This window comes from Podarcis muralis, chromosome 4 (genome assembly GCF_964188315.1).
Source record: "Podarcis muralis chromosome 4, rPodMur119.hap1.1, whole genome shotgun sequence".
NCBI classification, from domain to species: domain Eukaryota; kingdom Metazoa; phylum Chordata; class Lepidosauria; order Squamata; family Lacertidae; genus Podarcis; species Podarcis muralis.
In genome coordinates, this window is record NC_135658.1 from 76,352,039 (window position 1) to 76,373,627 (window position 21,589).

The following is a 21,589-nucleotide window of genomic DNA, read 5'->3' on the forward strand; positions in this document are numbered from 1 at the left end:
GGAAATATTGTTTATACCATGATTTCCTAGGGATTGTTAAGAAACTAAACAGGAAAACAGAAGCATAAAATAGGCATATAATAACAGGAATTACAACACTGCAGCTTCAAAGTCCTGAGAGGTACCTTTCGAGATGTGGAAATAAATCAATAGATATTAAAACCTGAATGTGCTTCTAAAGTCAGTGGTTTAAAGCTGTAAGGCTCAACATGAAAGATTGCTGTGGAAAAATCAGAACAATCCGTTATAATGCAGAGGGGGCAATGCATTTTAAAGCAGAGTTTGGGTTGACCGAGAGCCAAAGTGAACATTGGGGAGAACATCAACAGACACTACCCCATGATGGAACTGACAAGCAACAAAAGGAAGTTGGGGTCTTCTGCTGTGTATCTGTCTTCACTTTGCCATGGCTAGCCTTTTTTTTTTTTTTGCTCCCCAGACATGGAAAGGACTGAGTTTAACAACCATGGATGTATGAACTTTGACTGCTTATTTAGGTCTTTGGGCACACTGAATTTTAGCCAGTCTTGGCTGATGGCAACATACAAATATGGGCAGAGCTTTCATATCACTCGAAGACAGTATGCTTGTCTTGAGCAGGGTAATTTTTGCTTTGTGTTTCTTAGGCTACTTTCTTCTTGTCTTTCAATCTCTCCTCCAGATGGATTTCTGTCTTGCCTTGTGGCACCCATAGGAGCCAACTCCTAGGGGCTGTGGGGGCTTTGGCCCCCACAATAAAATATTTGAGGGGGCTGGGGCCCCACAAAGTTTATGGGCATTCCTATTCAAATGATGTGTTTGCACTGTGTCATGGGATTGATTATGCAGGGCGAGGCATACCTGGGCCCCCACAATATTTTATTCAAGTTGGCACCCCTGGTGTCACCTGCCCCTTCCACTCTTCATACTCAGTTGTTACCATGATATTTCTCTTCATTTTTGTATTGTCTACAGCAGTGTTTCCCAACCTTGTGCCTCCAGCTGTTTTTGGACTACAATTCCCATCATCCCTTGCCACTGGTCTTGCTAGTCAGGGATGATGGGAGTTGTAGTTCAAAAACAGCTGGAGGCACAAGGTTGGGAAACACTGGTCTACAGTATCCTTCCTTCCTTCCTTCCTTCCTTCCTTCCTTCCTTCCTTCCTTCCTTCCTTCCTTCCTGGTTTTCAATTTTATACATTTCAATAATTTTACAGTCATTTTAACATTTCAAGACTTGACTTCCTTCTCCCTCTTTCTGCGGTTTCTTTAATTTTTTAAAAACTATTTTCTGCATATCCAAATTAACTCAATTTGTTCATTTATTCATCTACTTTAAATATATACCCTTATGAAACTGCAGGTTATTACAATAAACCTGCCAATGTTCTTAGCTGTTTATAATTAAATATTCAATAAACCATTTCCATTCTTTTATAAAAAGTTTGTTATCTTGATTTCTTATTTTTTCGGTAAGTTTCACCAGTTCTGCATATTCCATAAGTAAAGTACAGAATACATTATAAATCCTCTGCGGAGGACTATACAGTTCTGTACAGGCTACTGCATTGCATTTAGCAGCTTATAGGGAATCAAACCTCAAATTACTGAATGACTTCTGTTGTAAGAGGGCCTTCATAGCGAAGCTCATCTCATATATTCTGGCCTTTGGAAAGTCCCCTTTGCTGACTGTAATACACAAAAAACACCACGAAAATTTCACTCCAGTGGCGCATCATTCGTTATAGGTTCACATGGGTGAGATCCATAGGAAAGGACTGAACTTAGATGTTCTTCAGAACACACAATAAGCTGGTTTGTCAACAGCTTGTAAAGTGTCCCAGCCTGAAGGGGAAAGGACTGTAGCTCGGTGGCTGTGCACACACTTTGAATACAGAAGATTTCAGGTTCAATTCCAGCCATTTCCAGGTAGTGCTGCGAAAGACCCATCCCTGGAACTTAGAGGCTTCTAAGTTGAGACAATACTGACCTAAATGGACCAATCTCAGATTTCTGTTTCTAAGGTGACTGTAAGGTATGTGAAGCATTTGGAAAACTTTGACAAGCACCACAGAAATGCTGGTTACATGAATATGAGCCAGGGAATATGAAAGAACAGGAATTTAGCCAGCTCTGCCAGTGAAGCAACAGTTGGTTGAATGTATACAGTGTTTTTCTTTCTCTCTTCAGGACATCTCAGTATCTTACATTAAAAGCCTAGTGCTTTATTTTTCTTCAAGGACAAGGATGGCTGATGCTTTTTCCTTGGACACTATGCATTTAAAGAGCACCAGGGGATTGCAAGTCTCTCTCTAAAAACTGGTGTGGAAATCATTGCTCTCTGGCACTCTGTTTCTCACTGCACAGTTCTTTTCCTGAGACCCATGTGCAATTACCCAGTGTGTTATTTTATCCTAATTTCCTAATAAATCACATCACTGTTTTTTTTCTCTTGTATCCATCATCCACGTATCTGCCTGGAAGACAAAATGGATCCAATGATTAATCAAGGCCAATGGCACCCGCTCTGGTACAGGGGCACCATGTTTCAACTGTCAGGTGGCATCCATCCCAGCCCCTCTTTGTCAGCAATAAAGAAAATGAAATTGGACTAATATGAGTCTTACTTCTGCCCTGATTAAAGGCCTATGTTTTCCCTAGGCACTGCCTGACCAGGTCTTGACTTGTGAGATATTCAATGTTCTTGTAATGTCATTCGGACAGAGTGCGCTTGTCTCCTTAGGTCATCGTTCTTCAGATTCACTTGTTTTACACGGAATATAGGCTAGAAAATCTAGACTTCCTTTGGGGTGTTAATTAAGAGGAGCATCCAAAATTAATCAGCAGATTCACTAGGGCGAAGGGGAGCTGTCTGAAGGCCTTGATATAAAAATGTGCTTCTAGTGCAGAGAAATGAGCCTTCGGCTATTGACAAAGAGAAAACAACTGCACAGACGGCAATCTGACATAAACATTCATATACGTATACAATTTTACATTCATTTTTCTTGTCAGCTTGTCACCTTTAATTATAAAGGTTGATTCGCTATTTGGCAGATCTGAAAATTGTAAACGCTTGGCTATTTGAATATGATCATATGGTCAACGTCTTCAAAAGAGAATGACACCGGAATGCGCCCAGACAAGAATGTTGAGAAACCCAGACCGAATGGAGAGTTGTAGACTGACCATATTGAAGAAGAATTTCACATACAACCTCATGACAAATGACCATGGACTCTGGCTCAAAATGTCAACACATGGGATGTGGCATATATGTACAAGTTGCAGTATATGTACAAGTTGTACATTCTTTTGCATAGTCTTTTTCATGTTCTATTTCCTCTCTTAGCCCATTCTAACATTATTAGTGTTTCGTGTTGTGGTTTTGCTTGGCCTTTGGGCTAGGAATGACCTTTATCCTGTGTTTGCCCATTAAAAAAAAAGACTGCAAGACACTGCTTGTTCATTCAACATCTCCAATGAATGCTTCTTAACTCCTTAATGCCACTAAGTCTAAAAGACATTTTCTGCATCTCTACAGATGCGGTTGTGGAAGTTCCCATAAATGATAAGGAAGGTTATGTGATTTAGTAGCTATCTGCCATATTTATCAGTTCATTGAAGCCTTCCCCTCTACTGAAGATACCTTCTGTGCATCATTTCTGGGATTTGGGAAAGTAGGGGATATCATGAGGTGACGACAAATGCAGCACATTTCTGTTCCAAACCTGTAGCATGTTTCTTCCTCAGAACTATGAATATCTGCAGAATTCTTCTTCTGCCATTACTAACAAAGAAACTGTGCAAAACAAATATCTCAATGAGGTTAGAAGACAATTCAGTTGGAGACCCAAAGAGCCACATATCATAGAGAATCCAGGGTTGTTGAATTACAATAAATCTCAGATCGGAATGAACTTACATGTTATTATCAAATATAAGGATACAGGAAATTTGAAACATATATATTTTTTTGTATTGTAAACCAAGGTAATCTTCTTTTTTAAATAGCTATTTCATAGATAGGAAAATACTGATAACTAGTTTCTTAAAATCCAGGCTGCCCAGTATTCAAAACTTGACTCCACAGAGTAAATATCATAATAGTAGAAATAACAATAATGAATAAAATCAGTAGTCATCCATGTTTGGCTACATAATTTTATGGATAGTTGAAGTCCACTGAACCTCATAGATGGTGGAACTATGGCACCAGGCCCGTAAATGGTTTACAGAATAATAAATTCCTCCTTTTATTTTATTTTTTGCTTCTATAAAATGGGTAGGTAAAGATAGACTAAATCAAGTTCTGTTAAGAATGATTTTTGACCAGTCCAAAAGTGAGCCATTTTCTGTTGAGGAAATTTTTTATCTTTCAGTTGAAGGATCTGTATTCATCCGATGTGTGGTGAGTGTCTTGACTTTCTTTTCAGAACTTTATTCTGTTCATCAGTGAATGCATCCAGAAAACTCCCTGAATACTCAATTGCAAGTGAAAATTTTGAGAGCAATAATTAATCAGTAATTAATTCAGAGTAAATTAAAATTTTAGTAACTCAAGGCATTTCCCCAGCTATTTTTTTTTAACCTTCTTGAGAACTTCACAGGAGAGTTTTGTTATGGTATCATGTAGTGAAATTCCCCAAGCTTTTCCTGATGTGATTCTTCCAAATAAAGAGAGGGAGAGAGAAGACTAAAATAACTCACGTATTCCATGGAACGCAGGTTCGTAAACAACCTGAAAGCAGCAGGACACATCTGAATATTTTTTCACATCTGAATATATTTTCCCAGAGCTATCTATGGTTGGGTTCTAACAGAAGTGCCTGGCATTAAGAAACTCAGAGAGTTGCAATTTCCTCTGTCTAAGCAATTTGGGTATACTGCATTTCACAAATTGTTGCGGACTAACCACATAAATCTGCTATGGAGGTGAGGAACACCTGGGCTGGGACACTTGCTTTTCCCCCTCCCTTCTGTAGTAACAGCAGTTCTTCCTTCTTAGGTGAAGAAGAGTTGCTGCTACCATTAAGAGAAGCAAGAATGGTGAGAAGCCTTGCTTTCTTCTTGCAGAACTATATCCTATAGAGATCAGCTCATTGGTACCCACTCTTCTACAAGTAATGACAGTGGTGCAAGCGCAGAGCCATCATACCTTTCCCCCTCAGCTTAACTTGACCAAAGAAGTGCAGCCCTTACTCTGGCTGTTGTCACAGGTTCCCTGGCTATTTAGGATGTGGTTCCATACACTCCACTGTCATCACCATGTTGCATCCCCCTGTCTTTGCTAAGAGTTTGTGGGTGACTGGGATTTGATCCAAATTGTGTGAGCAGGAGAAGCTCTCATGCAAAAGGGCTCCTCCACCTCCTTTCCCTCTCTGCGACCTCTCACACCCTTTGAAAGAGGTGCTCTGGAGTATTGAAGACACTCCATAATGGTGTCAGATGTGCACCAGAGGGATGGGGGAATCATGGCAAATAAAGTGGCCTCTTCTCGCAAGAGTGACACTCTTTAGTGGGAAAGACCAATCAGGAAAGCCCCATGGCCCAAGCAGAGTTTGGCTCAGACAACCCTGGTTCTACCCCAATTTGCTGGTAATGAAATGCAGCACCATTTTTTATTTTTGCAAAAGCCTGTGGTAGAAGCAAATCAATGAGGCATTTCATCAAGAAGCGGGGTGGGTGGGTTTGCCTGGGAGCCTGATAGAGACAAGGCATTGACACCCACTCTCTGTTTTTGCCCAGTTGTGTTCAGAAGTGCAGAGAAGGGAACTTGAGATCGGGTGGCAATTAGCAAGCGTACATTCTCAGTCTTGGGCTCTAGGCCACCTTCTTTTTCAATCACACTGCTTTACTCTAAATAAAAGATATTTAATAAATAATAATACTAGAAAAGAATATTTATATTGTATTTTGTGCTCAAAGTGCTTTACACACATGAATGTAGTATTTCTGACAATGCCCCTGCAACATAGGCCAGTCTTGTTATCCCCAAATTACAGGTGTGGGTCTCAAGCTAAAAGAAAGTACCGTATCTTTCGTCCCATAGGACGCTCCGTCCCATAGGACGCACCTAGTTTTTTTGGAGGTAAATAAAGGAAATCCCCCCCTTTATTTCCCCCCCAAAAAAAAGCAGGTCGGGGAAACCAAACCAGGTCGAGGAACAGCGGGATGGCAGCGATTGTGGGGCTATCCGCAGCATGGGGAGCCCTGCGGGGAACTCCTGCAGGGCTGCCTAGGCTGTGGAGGTGTTTCCGAAGCGCCGGGAGCTCTGCTTTCAGGGCGCCCGATGCTCCGGGAAGCAGGCTGCTATCCGCAGCCTAGACATCCCTGCGGGACCTCCCGCAGGGCTGCCTAGGCTGCAGATGTGTTCCCGAAGCGCCGGGCGCTCTGCTTTCAGGGCACCCGACGCTCCGGGAAGCAGGCTGCTATCCACAGCCTAGAACTCCCGCAGGGCTGCCTAGGCTGCGGATGTCTTACTGAAGCCTAGAGAGTGAGAGGGTGCACACCGACCCCTCTTGCTCTCCCAGCTTCAGCGAAAGCCTGCATTCGCCCCATAGGACGTACCCAGATTTCCCCTTCATTTTTGGAGAGGGAAAAGTGCGTCCTATAGGGCGAAAAATACAGTAGCTTGTTGAATATGACCCAGTATATTTATAGCTGAGGGCTTACCTAGCTCCTAGCTTGTCCTCTTAAACATTATGTCACACAAGCTATGATTTCTATTTTCATTTCTGGTTTCCCGTATTTACATCCCTTAGTTGGAGGGCAAAAGAACTTCACAATTTTACATATAGTGGTATGAAATTTCACTGACTTCAACAAAACCCGTTTACATAATATTCTCTTTTTGTGTGTGTGTGACTTTACACCACATGACTGTGTGCAAGTTTAATAATAAACTTATTAAAATAATACCAAAGCAGGCCTGAACTAATATGTGTGATATTTACTGTATATTATCATTTAGATTCCAAAACATGGATGTAAAAAATAAAATAAAAATCAACCTGCTTCTTGAGTTATGTTGCACTTTCTATGTTTCCAAAGCCTCTAAAGTCCGACTAATAAATATTTTATCGTTTGGATGACAAATGTTTTTATGAAAGACGTGTTCATTTCTCCTAACTTTCTCCTAACATTATTTTTCATGGTTTTCTCCTCTTAGATTAAAACTTGCTGGTGAATACAAGAACAGTTGAATCCACTTAATTGGTTGTTAAGTGTCTTTGGATGTGCTAAAGGAGCAGGGAGACAGGAAGCCCGGGCGTAGCAGTTCCTGTCACTAAGCTTTTTCACGTAACATTTAAAAAAAGGAATATGGGAGCGTTGAGAACGTTTAAGCTCTTCTTCACACATCTAGAACATGTGAACCCCATTCCTGTGCAAATCCTTTTCAGATTGGCACCTCAAGAGAATGTCCACAGCCATTCTGTTCATTATTTACTTCTTTGCTAAACAGCAGCATGGAAAGCTACATCACACCATGTGGGACCACTGGTTTATGTCAGAGGTGTTCAACGCTTTTAGTTCCACGGCTCCCTTAACCAACTACCTTCTTTCTGTGGCACCCTTGTGGGGCTGAGGAACCCAGTTATATCACCCCTTGCCTGCTGAGCTCTCAACCTCTCACTCTTTTCCGGACACCCTCCCTTGTGGAGTGTTCCCTCATCCCCCTCTCTTCTCCCCTCTCCTTGGGAGTCACGGTTGATGCCCCTGGTCTCTGAGCTGCCCCCCCAAAGAAAGGTGCCTCCTCACACTGCCCCACAGGGGCCTGGGAAGCACCCGTTGGCCAGCCCCAGAGGCACCATTCACCTGGGGGCTTGTAACCAGGGCTGCTGCGATGAACAGCTGTGCAAGCCTTTGGGAGGCAGAAACGCAAGAGGGCATCAGAGGAGGGAGGGAAGGAAAGAGGGACAGAGGCCATGTTGCCCACAGCACCCCTGACTGTCATTCAAGGCACCCCAGGGATCCACTGAACACTGGTTAAAAACCACTGGTCTATGTAGCTTAGAATTGCCTACAAGGACTGGGAGCAGCTGTCAGGTTTCAGACAGGGCTGCACCCCAGCCCTACTGGGGGTTGCTGAGGATTGAACCCAGCATACAGAGTAATATATTACCGCCACTGTATATTTCCATGTATATTTTCACCTGGGTTTTAAACCAACAAACCAACAAAATCAAAGCAGTTTAAAACACAACGAAACATTCAAAGATCTTGCCACTAAGAAGTGTTCTTCTGTGGATGTTAACAGGTTTGGTCTGAAGCTTTCCTAGAACTGGGAGAATTTGGCTTTTGTCATCAATAGCCACATCAATGCAAACCTTTTTGTCTCCGTCCCTCCCCCAAAGTCATAGTTTCAGCTTTATACAGTTAGAAGGCAAATTCAACTGAGAGAATTATTCCAAGAAATATATTCGCTGATTTCAATATTTATGTGTATGAAACTAGGTAGGGAAAAAGTTGCACAGACACAGATTTCTTTCAGAGATATATCTTCCTAGTTTGAGAGAAAATGGCATATGCTTCACAATGTATATCAGTCAGAAAATCATAGTGCTAATACATGAAAATAGCAACCAGCAGGAATTGCCTAGTTGTGAACTGTTGCTTAATTCTCATTCTTTAACCACACACATTTCTAAAACCATTATGCCCTGAATGAATCAGAAAGAGCATTCTGCCTTCTCTGAAGTTAACATTGACAGTTATATATATATATTGACTTTACTGGATTGCCGCAGAAGAATTTCCTATTTCTTTCTTTTCTTTAAGTTAATGAATTAATAGTGTAATCATGTCTACTCAGAAGTAAGCCCCACTGGAGTCAATGGGATTTTGTCCAGGAGAAGCTTGCATATGATTAGAAAAGAATTAGTCTAACAGAACAAGCCTCTGTATGTCTCCTCAGAAATAAGCCCCACTGAATCCAATGCCTAGCAGAGATAGGCAATGTGATGCTGCCCAGATGCTGTTGGACCATGTTCAATGGTCAGAGATTATGAGAACTGTAGTCCAATGCCATCTGAAAGTCACCACATTGCCTACCCCAGGATATGGGATTGCAGCCTAAGATACTAACTGTAGTTCCCATAAGAGATGCAAGCTGGGGTCCAAAGAGACATTTAGCCTTACGTAAGAGGTGTGAATGCTCCCAGTGAATTTCTTAAAATATTTTTTTTCTTTGCAGAGCTGACCCATGCCCTTTCAGAAGGAGTTTGCTGTTCAAGGAGTGGGGTGGGGGGGGGGGGAAGTAGTCTAAATCTCATTTGGATTCATGGAACTAATTTTGTATTTCTTTTGATCCTGACACAGAGCAACAAACATAAAAACATGTTGACAGAATTTGCATAATCCTGAACATACTTTAGAGACCAACATTTGGTGCTTTTCTATACACTGATGTGCAGGAGCTCTCCCAAACAATTGCGCACAAACAGGGAGGCGCGCACGGGAACAAATTAGTTCTGCAAAATTCATCCTCTCCTGGAAGCTGGATTTTCCTTATGTAGAACAGGTTCTCTGAGTGAGTCTTGGTTTTCTTCTTCAGCATCCTTGATGGTCTTGCTAACGGTCGGTAGGTCTCATGTGTGTTGAATCGAGGGAACTAAACTTTTCGTAGAGTTGGATGCACACACAAATACTTCATAGGAATAACTGGTAGGTCTTTTGACCCCATAGACTGAAGAGCACTCCAAATTCTGTACAGCTTCTGTCCTCTGAAAACAAGTGGCTAATCTGATCACATGTGTAGTGCCTATTTAGGAACAGAGTGATGCTATCGATATATATAAAACTGTGTTTGCCGACAGAGTGTTGCTGTCCAGGCAAAACAAATCTAAAGCCCACTTGGCATGTAAAACACATCACCTCAAGTTAACATGGATGCATTTTCACCTACCCTGAATGGTGATAACTTTTCCTATTTTTATGATGTTTATTTTTTAGTATTTTATGTAAAATTGCAGCACTTGGGGACACAATCTGTGTACATTGGGGGGAAAATTAAAATAAGACCGGTGTGTATTTTGTATCAAGAGGAACTATTCAAAAAAGTTGGGTTTGCTCTTTAAGTTTGGAGTCTTGACACCATTTTATGTTTTTATAACGAATCGGACAATATGTATTAAACTAGCTGGCACTGGTTACATTGCTTTATTAAATACTTCTGAGTACAGATACTTGTAAGCACTGCTTACATTTGTGAAGAAATGTATCGATACTAATGGCATAGTTCATGCTTGATATAATCGTAATAAATTTTGCATTTAAAGTGCATAATGCCTGCATGAGAATGACAAACACTTGCAAGCATGTACGAAAAATATTATGACCTACAACTGTGTGAAGAAAACAACTGCTAATTTTCTGACATGGCTGTACAGCTGATCGATTCTGCTTTATTATCCTTGTTAATTTTATTTAAATTGAATTCTGTACAGAGTGAAAGACAGACTGGGGTGCCATTTTTGAAAAAAGAATAGAATAGCATAAAACTATGGCGGGCAGTATTCTGTTCTAAATATATTGTTTCCCCACAACCCCCGCTCTAAATATTCGCTTTTTAAAACCACCCCAATAAAACTTTAAGCCAACCGTTTTAGTCAAATAAGGCCAATAGAGAAGATACTTAAAAAAGAAAAGTGCAAAAGTAATTCATAAAATAGTTGTTGCACAAATGACTGAAGGCAACTTTTTAAAACAACAATAAAAAAGTGCGCTTTCATTTTATGGTAATATTTCACCTATAAAACATGAGGATAACAAGTTTGTATTCATACAAAGGTGTTAATTAATGAAAGACAAACCTTTGCCAATTATTGACACATTCTTCTGTAATCCTGTTAGGTGGGACATTCTAATGAAGTCATAGTTTATTACTAATGATCTGGCTTGATTTCCCCCCTGAAAAAAAAAGATGACTGTGAGAGGGGCGTTGAAATAATTTATTTGCTTGGGTGTATTTTTTTATCACAGCAGGTATGAAGGCAGCATTTTGACTGCCACATTATCTCTGACAAGAAGGGGTATGACCCCAGGAGCAGGGATCGAGAACTGGCTCCTTCACACTTCACTACACACCGCTGTGATCCCGCAATTTGGTCATATTATCCCCTGCACCACAAAGCTGGCCACTAATTATCTCTGAAAAAGCATTTGATTGAACCTTAATTTTCAGTAATGGGGCCTGATAGTTGGCAAAGAAAGACAAAGGAGGAATTCCTTTGTCTTTTCTAAACAATAACTGCCTGCCGCCGAAGGATGACAGAACTCATTAAACGCAACACACTAAAATATGATCGCATTATTTCCTTCTTCTCCACAAAACAGACTGTCCATCTGCCTAGAAAAGAAAAAAAGCACATTACACATGGTCTTCCAATGATTTCTTTCCTATCTAGAAGCTTCCAACTTGTCAGGAGATAAATCTTTGCTTCCACTGTCCTGGCAAACAACTTTTACCTCAATCTTGCATCCGGGTAAGGAAAGCATCCCTTGAATAAATAAGGTTCCCCTTTTCCAAATTCTCCATTTCTTCTGGCTTGGTAGGAAAATGGTAAAATATTAATATAAACTATGCGTAAACGAGATCTACTGAGTGTAACAGCAGTAATGCACAATATTCATATTGCAATGCACAATGGAACGCAAGAAGCAACTTTCTGCAGTTCAGCAAGGATGGACATAATTTGTCTGAAGGCATCGTTGCTTCTGGGGTTTTGTATTGTCTTCAGCCTTCTGAACACATCTTCTTTTAAACAATGTGATTGTAAAAGATTTTGTGCCCCCCCCCCCGCAGTGAGTTTGTGATTCTGATGCATTAATATTGATCTGCTGTGATGAAGACCGAGCCTGTTTTATCTCAATACAACAATGCAACTCAAGAAACAACTTTTTGCAGTTAAGCGATGGCAGACATAACTTGTCAGGCTTAACGTTTTCCATGTTTCACAAGAATGAGGCACAAATATTTGTGTGTATCCATATTCAATTAAAATGAAAGGTATCCAGAATTCTCCTGTTTCCCCTATTCCTAACTATACGAATCATCTGAAGACAGCCCTGTATTGGGAAGTTTTTAATGTCTGTTGTTTTATTATGTTTTTATATGTGTTGGAAGTTGCCCAGACTGGCTGGGGCAACCCAGCCAGATGGGCAAAGTATTATTATTATTATTATTATTATTATTATTATTATTATTATTACATTTATCACTCCACCCCCTGTAATCTTGAATACTCACATTTTGTCCTGCTAGAAATTTTCTTCTACAAATAATTGGTTATTGAGAACTACCATGCTTGTTATGCAATAATCACAGAATCAGATATGTAGCCAAGTAATACATCTCTGCCTATCATCTGATACCACACAGCTTCATGGCAAGTGTAAATCTGAGCGCTCAAAGCTCAGTAGTTCTGCATATGGTTTTCATGAGTAAGGTCCCATGTTCATTCCCAATGACACTCAGCTAATACAGTTAGGGAAAGTCTGTTTCTGGGACTTTGGAGAGCAATTGCTGGCTGGAATTGACAACAATGGGGTACATGGTCCAATAATCTGAATCAGCCACCAGGCAGATTTGTAATTTGTGTCATGTAATCTCTTTGGAGTATTCATTGGTTTGGAGAAGCTTCCAGAAGACTAAAACACAATGTTGATGAAACCAATAAAACAATGATGAAGGAGGAAAGAAAGCCCAGCATTAAAAATTCAAGTGAAAGCAAGTAAGCTTAAACATCTCAAGCAAATTCACCAGTGCCAAGAGACCAGGATGGTAGCAGCCAATCCTCAGTGGGAAGATTTTTCCAAACACAGTCAAAACTCCCTCCCTGGCTTCTGCCCGCCTGATTACTGATAGTGGGAGGTTGCAGAGAAGGGTCTCAGAGGATGGGCATAAATACTCGGGCACTAGGATGGCACAATAAGGATGGCACTAGGGATGAGGATGAAAGGCAACTCTGTTTGAATTTAAAGGCGAATCTGTCTAATTTGTACTTTCTGAAACAATAGCCAAACCAAAACACTGCCATTCTTTGAAATCCACAATTCTCTGAATACTGAATTTTGCGATGCAATTCTCCAGCAAGAAAGAGGTTTAAAGATGCACATCGTAAGGTAAAGTGTGCATAAAAAGCCATAGATTAGTGAAGAGAAGATACAAAAATAATTCTATGAAGCAAAATATAAATATTAGGGGAAATATGCGCCGCAAAAATGTGTATATTGGGCAGTACTGGGTACCAAATTTGTGTTTCCTGGGAGAAATTTGCACTAAAATGCTGCTGAATTTTCAAGAGGAATTTTTAAAGGAACGTTTGCAAACTGATGTGGAAATGTAGAGAATTGAAGAGTGGAAAAATGAGGAACTGAAATTGACAGACACAGCTCTGTTCATCCCACTTAATCTTGTGCGGAACTCCCACTCAGGTTTCATGGAAATGGACTATCCATTCTTTCCTCCATTCAACTTATTTTAAGAAATGCTGCTTCTTTCACATTCTTTTGGCGAAAAGAACAAACACATGATTTCCTGAAAAGATCCATAGCCTTAAGTTTTCACTTCTTAATACCACTCCACCCCACAACCTCTTCCTTGTAAAAAACCAACACTTTTTAGAACAAAATAATAGTACTGCACATTAAATGGGGCATGATCCAGTTAAAGCAGGATCCATCAGTTGTGTTCCCATTGATCTCAGTGGGAGAGTTGAGTATGTGGGGTGCGTAACTTGGACTGGTTTGTGCACCTCATTAGCTACATCCTGGAGAGCCTTTAAAATATTATAATTCACAAAGATGCAATTGGCTGGGATTTAGATATTTTTTTTAATGCATCCAGAATGAGCACTCATCACTTAATGCCAGGAGGGCTGCCATAAGATGCAGATTGCAAAAGGAAGCAACTATTTGGAAACATAACTTACGTTCTCTACAGAATGGATTCTCACGTGTTTGGGTATCCGTTGGCTGGCTGGGTAATTATTTGTCCCATTCTAACATCTAGGCATCTGATCTCTTGCATTTTCTTTAAATGATTAAAAAATATATAAGTTTTAAAAGTCCTAATGGTACACAGGAAAAAAAGCAACTGGTTATATTTTCTACATATTTGTCTTACTTGTTTTCGTTATTAGGCTGAGGGAGAGAGACAGTCTTTTGAACCAGCAAGAATCAGGAAGAAAACTGGTGAAGTTCAAGGGCTTATAACAGTATGTGTTAATAGCTTTGGTTTTACAATGCAATTTATTTTTTTAAAAAATTGTTTGTTTAGAAGATTTCAGGTAATATTTTATAAAACCAGGACTCTTAACTTGTTTCTGTCTGATTTTTGAGGAGGGGAACACCCCCAAACACCTTAGCATCTTTCTCTCTCCCCAGAAGAAAAACACAGTTAGGAAAAATTAGTTAGCATGCAGCTGATCACAGTGTTGAAAAACGGGTTCAGTAAAATCTGATGCAAACCATTTAAATACCATTGGCCCCTTTGACACTTCTGACAGAAAGCTACTTGCATGTAAAAATTATACCTCTGAAAGAATTCATATTATTTGTTTGCTTGATTATCGTTTCAGATATATATAACTTCAAAAATAATGGCATCAACAGATTATCCTATAATGCAGTATGTGCACTAATAGGTATTGGATTACCATTGTGTGTACATGTATTAACTGGGCAAGAGCAAGAGAAGAGAAAGTATTGTATATTCAAATAGCTGCATTAGAAACACTGTATCTTTCGTTTCAACTATCACCACCTTGCAGTAGTACAGTTCAAATTTTCCAGCATTTAGAGATGTAAATATATTAAACAATACATCTGTTTGTGCAAAGCCTTTCTTATGAGCAGCTTTTAATCAGTTTCATGCTGAGTGAAGGAAAATTGCAAAACTATGCATTAAAAGAAGATTTAGCCAAAGTTATTTCTGCAGTATCAACTGCATTCTAATTCACTGCTTCTTTCTTTTGCTTTCAGTGATAATGTACGTAATCTTCTCGCAACATTCATGAGGAAAGTTTGATGTGGATTTACACTAGTGGAGCTACATTACAATGGGTAGATTTAAGGTATTATAAAATGAGTTTGTGGATTTGTTACAGAGGTATGAAACCCCTAAGACATAGGCAGATAGGTTTTTCCAACATATGGCAACCGTTCTGATTATAAAACAAAACTGTGTTAAGTCAAAGTACCTGATTACAATTCGCTAGTGCAATGTAGCTGTGATAGCCAGGCTTATATTTAATACCCCAGAAACAATATCATTTATTTTTCTGTCTCTTCTTATCCTTTAGTTATTGGGTATGTGGGCTTTGAAACCTTAAACAAAAAGGATAAATCCAAATTATAGAAAACATCAAAGTGTAGACAAATCACATTATGCCACACAATCCTAACCAAGATAGGGGAAAAATATGTAGTTATATTGATAGATATAAGATATATAGACAGATAACTTGCTGTTAAGAGAACAATTTAGTTGCTGTAATTAGAAATCTTGTAGGAGCCACAGTCACACATTTATATGTTTTGTTTTTAATGTTGATTTTACAGCTTTTAATAAACCATTTGATTAAAAACATTTCCTCAGATGTTGACCTGTCATGAAAGACGGCTTAATAAACTCTGAGGCTGACAATACAATGGTTTAAATAATAATAATAAAATAAACAAAAACAACACTGTATCTGTAATTTCATGGTAATCTTGGGATGAAATAAATCCATTTTTATCAAAGAAGCTCTATGAAAGATGTTGGAAGGAACGTGCTGTAGGTGCATATTTGTAACGGCCGCGATTAAGGCAACAACGTCCACTTCTAACGAGCAACATGTTGTGTGACATATTAAACGAACGAGCTGTTAAGAGAGAGACATGTATGCACCTTGGATTCAGAAGTATCAAATAACGAGATAATTTATCCCCGTTCCGAGTTAAAGCCATGCTTGCTTGCGTTGGCCTCTAGTTCCCAGGCACTGCGATCTTATTAACAAGACTTTAATTCTAGTAGTGACAGGCCAAAGTGTTGCACTCTAATGAACTGTCTTCTCCTTGCAGAAAATCTGGTGGTAACGTATGATGTTAGTTACAATAATGATAATCTTTAGTATTTTCTAGCTTGTCAGAACCTGCATAGGCAACAACAATGAGTCTTTTACTAAAACTCCACCTCATCAAAGTAACTTAATTAGCAATTCAACTCCTTATTTTTGTTTTGGATTCCCCTCTGGCTACTAATTAAAGCTTAATCGAAACTGCTGAACTGAGGTTGTAAAGAATTCATTAATATTAAAATTAGCCCCAACAATTTTTTGGGGCTGGTGCAATTTGTATTTGTTACTGTCAAGGGTTTAAAACTCAGTCAAATGGCTTTGGAAAGCAGTACCAGAATTCTGTTGTATATTCATATCAGGAGCTGAGCAAATATGATGAATGCCAATGGTTGAAAGCACATTTCATGTTCTGAGCCAGACTCCACTTACATCACTGGTGTCATTGTTTAATAAAAATAGACATAATAACATTCTGCTTGCCCCCACCCCCCAAATCTTCCACATTTTCTTTATCCTCCTCAGTGCTTTTGTACTTTGAATAAAAGTGAATAAAAGGGCTATGTGAAAATCAAAAGAAAGGCAATGATTTATTTTATATATTGTCTTGACAAGAATAATATGTTTGAAAAATGACCAGATTTAGCACTTCACTTTGATTTTTCCACTTTTCTTAACATCAAAGATTATTCCAGCTGCAATAATAGTGATTTTCAAGACTTACATCAGCAGAAGCTAGATCCTTTTGCTGAGCACAGAGCTTGTTGGTAACATCTCTCATCAGAATTTTTTAAAAGTAAAATATTACTTTCGAAAGGCATGTCAGTATGTGATGCTGTATAAATACATTCCTTTCTGAAATAGTGTTGATTCTGTGTAATGAGTTTAAATTGTGTTTTTTTAATTAAATTGCTTTCGTTCACAATAAGACATTCTTTTTTAATATATATCTGAGACCTGTTCAGTCCTCTCCACAAGAAGAAGGAACAGTTCAACTGAGTTTATTAATTTGAAAAAAAATAAATTCCATGAGAATGTAAATAAGGAAAGCAACCTTTTTATAGAAGATTAAAATAATTTTCATAATTTGAGTTCACTTCATTTTAACTTTTAGATTTGATTTTTTTTTCCAGAGCATGTATATTTATTTTACCCTACAGGAAATTTTTTTCAAGTATGTTGGTAGGAAACAAACTTGTTAAGACTAAAATATACAGCAACCGGTACCATTTATCATATTTTATTAAATATAAAGATTACCATACATTTGAAGCTAAACTTTTAAAAAATATACAGAAAAATTACATATGCATCTAGGCTTCATTTAAATAACATTTATGACAAAACAATCATGCGCACATTTAAAAAATCAACACATGTCCATTTTTTACTCACTGACTAAATCAACAATGGCATACAAGGCACACAATTTAAAATCTTGGTGACAATTTCCGTGAAGTTATTCAAATACAATTTGACTTCTGACAAGAGGATGTAATTTATAAAACAGAACATGCCTATCAGTGGGACCCAAATTTGCATAATGAGGATACTTTCATTTCTGCAAGCACAGTTTCTGACATCCCAACTTGGAGCCCTGGAAGATTCGAGTGGAAAATGTCAATATACATAAGTAGAAAAATGATGAATAAAATACCTGTAACATTTATCTGATTTGAACAAACAAAATAAATCTTGGTTTTCATTTTTAAAAAATAATAATAATAATTAGTTATTATTTTCCCCAAACTACAACAAAGTGCTTCTTAAACATCGCAAGGCTTGGCATTGCCTCTAGCTGCAATCATCCTTGCAAAAGCAGAGAGACGGTTTGAGGTTCTCAATACTTGACAAACCCAGTGTTGCGACATTAATGTTATGCATTTTTAATCACTGTTTTGATTTAATTCTTTTCTGCACTTCCTATAAATACACAGCATGGGAACAATAGCCTGAAAAAAATTGCCTTACTAATTCCCCCTTGACCCACCCCCCTCCCTATTTTGTTAACTTGGCCATCTGGGTGAAACCAGAAGTTATAATTGTATCTGATAAGAAGGAGTTGCGGCAGATATCTAGCCCCCCCCCATCTTTTCATGTAAGGTAAAGTTATATTCCCAAAGTTGTTGGAAAAATCATTTCATTGCTTCCATTTCCCTCCCCTTGTTAAAAAACGCACTATCAGATCACCATTGATGATATTTCTCTTTGTGAACTGAGCCAAAGCTTTTTAAAAAAGACAGTGTGAGTCTCAGGGAAAGGGGGAAAGGAGAAATATTGTCGGAAATATTATGCTTTCTAAACCATTTTCTTTTTTAAAAAGAAAACCCTACCCACACAAGAAATAACATCATAACATTTTCCTCAATTCTACGCGAGTTTTTTCTTTATAAAACGCAAATCTCAAAACAACTGGTCTATGTTCCATTTGACAGTATATTTTAGAAGCAAAATTTTCTCTTACCTAAAGCATTTTTAAAGAAGTGTTCAGCTTATTATCTATATACTGTATTTGAAAATAAAGAATAAGATAACAACTAATTCTACAAACATTTTAAAATGAAGGCTGATACAGAAAATTGTCTTTTCCCTCAAAAGTATACAAGCAATATAACTTCTTGCTACAGGCTCAGTTGTTTTAAATGCACATTAAAAGATATGGTCAATTAATGGAGAAAGCCTGTTTACTCAGAAGTAAGCCCCCATGGGATTGATTCAGAGTCACTCCCTAGTAAGTCAGTGTCATCTACTGAGAAGCAAGTCCTATTTAATTCAATGGGGCTTGCTCCTGAGTAAATGAGTTAGGACGGTGTGTGTGTGTGTGTGTGTGTGTGTGTGTGTGTGTGTGAGGGAGAACAGATGGGGGAAGCATGGGGTCATGTAGGGACTAGAAAAGGAGAAGACGCCCCATTGTACATGCAGAAGACCTTGGACTAATGGGGCAACTTTGTTGGATGCAACATGCAGTCCCAAAAAACAAGAATTCAAGGCTTACATGGTTTAAAAAGTCATCTCCATAAGGACACACACAGCTGCTCTCCATAGTTCATCATTAATTCTACTGTAATTATGGTAGCTAAGTTATGTGGAGGATTCTTATTGGATAAAGGTAAAGGTAAAGGGACCCCTGACCATTAGGTTCAGTCGTGACTGACTCTGGGGTTGCGGCGCTCATCTCACTCTACTGGCCGAGGGAGCCGGCGTACAGCTTCTGGGTCATGTGGCCAGCATGACTAAGCTGCTTCTGGCGAACCAGAGCAGTGCATGGAAACACCGTTTACCTTCCCGACAGAGCGGTACCTATTTATCTACTTGCACTTTGAGGTGCTTTTGAACTGCTAGGTGGGCAGGAGCAGGGACTGAGCAACGGGAGCTCAGCCCCTCGTGGGGGTTCGAACCGCCAACCTTCTGATCGGCAAGTCCTAGGCTCTGTGGTTTAACCCACAGCGCCACCCACGTCTGATCTTATTGGATAGTAGAGTATAATTATTTTGTTGGCACCATGGCAGCATAAACACTCATTGTTTAGTGTGGACGGTGACTGGTGTGTGTGTATGTGTGTCCAGATTCAAATCCTTCTTCTCTCCCTCTCAATCTACCTTGGCCCACAGGGATGTTACAAGGATAAAATGGAGGCAGGGCATGATTTATGTAGCCCTGAGCTCCTTGGATGAAGGGCAGGGTGGAACTTATAGGGCTATTCCCCCACCTCCACAAATTGGTCCCAATTTGGGGGGCCTTCATTCTTTTGCTCTGGGTCAAACTAGGGGCTACCAGCTCTACTCTAGATCCTGCCCTGAATTAGTTTGAGGGCTTTGCTAATGTTTAATTATGGTTTTTAAAGCAACTAATGAAACAGTTGGCAAGGGAGGGGAGAAGGTACTGCATCTCTTCAAACACACGCACACCAAGAGCAGAGGGGTCAATTCTTTGGGGTGTTCCTTCACAAGTGGCTTTTCTGCAGGGAAGCTGCTTTCAAAGGAGCACCCTGCAAGGTTGATGTCTCCACTGAACAGCTGTTGCACTGCAGCATCAATCCTGCAGGGGGCTGTTTCAGCAATGGGCCATCAGTTGGAAGGTGACTCTGGCCGCGTTGGGCTACTTTGCTTATTTTAGTTGTTATGCTTATATTCTATCTTATCCCCCGTCATGGATTTCCAGGCGGTGTCCAGTGTTTCCAAGCCATCTCCTGTTCAGTGACTGGCCACATCTAGACATACAGCACAATTCAAAGTATTGGTGCTGACCTTGAAAGCCCTAAACAGCCTCGGCCCAGTATACTTGAAGGAGCGTCTCCACCCCCATCGTTCTGCCCGGACACTGAGGTCCAGCGCCAAGGGCCTTCTGGCGGTTCCCTCACTGCGAGAAGCCAAGTTACAGGGAACCAGGCAGAGGGCCTTCTCGGTAGTGGCACCCGCCCTGTGGAACACCCTCCCACCAGATGTCAAAGAGAAGAACAACTGCCAGACTTTTAGAAGACATCTGAAGGCAGCCCTCTTTAGGGAAGCTTTTAATGTTTAACAGACCACTGTATTTTAATAATTTGTTGGAAGCCACCCAGAGTGGCTGGGGAAACCCAGCCAGATGGGTGGGTATAAATAAAAAAATATTATTATTATTATTATTATTATTATTATTATTATTATTATTATTATTATACTGTCTTATGGAAACATACATACAAAAAACAATAGAACCATAGAATTGTAGAGTTGGAAGGGACCACAATGCAAGAATGTTTTGCCCAACATGGGACTCAGACTCATGACCCTGCTCTACCGACTAAGCCAGTGTTTCCCAACCTTGTGCCTCCAGCTGTTTTTGAACTACAACTCCCATCATCCCTGACTAGCAAGACCAGTGGCAAGGGATGATGGGAATTGTAGTCCAAAAACAGCTGGAGGCACAAGGTTGGGAAACACTGGACTAAGCTATCCAACACAAAATATGTTTTGCATTGGCTGGGAATCGAACCCGGGCCTCCTGCGTGGTGGGTGAGAATTCTACCATAGAACTACCAATGCATACATCGTTTTATTTGTATGCTGCCTTCCCATAGTTAGAACGCTGCTCATGACAGCACACAACATGAAAAAAATCACATAATTACAATCACAACCAAAGTAGTCCTAAACAATAAACAAAAAAAGTACACTACCAAATGAAATGATTTTCACATAAATGATGATAAGATCTAAATTAAAGGTACAAAATATTAATATCGAAAAGAGCAACAACTCTCCTTCCATTGGCTCAACAAACCCCCTACTAGGTCATCACGGATAGAGGTCTCCTGAAGCTCTTCAAAAAGGTGGTGGTGAAATCATTTCTACACAAACGGTCTCATATGGCGCCTGAAGCAAAAGGAAGATTAAAAAATTTCAAAGCATTGGACTTTTGTCTCAATCCCAAACCGTTTTATTGCTGACAGTGCCTTAGTTTACCCAAAGAAGAAAGTCAGAGTACTGTGTTTTTTTTATTTCATATTTAAGTTCTGTTACTGAACTGAGTCAAGCCTGCGATTTAGAAATTCACTATTATTTATTTGCA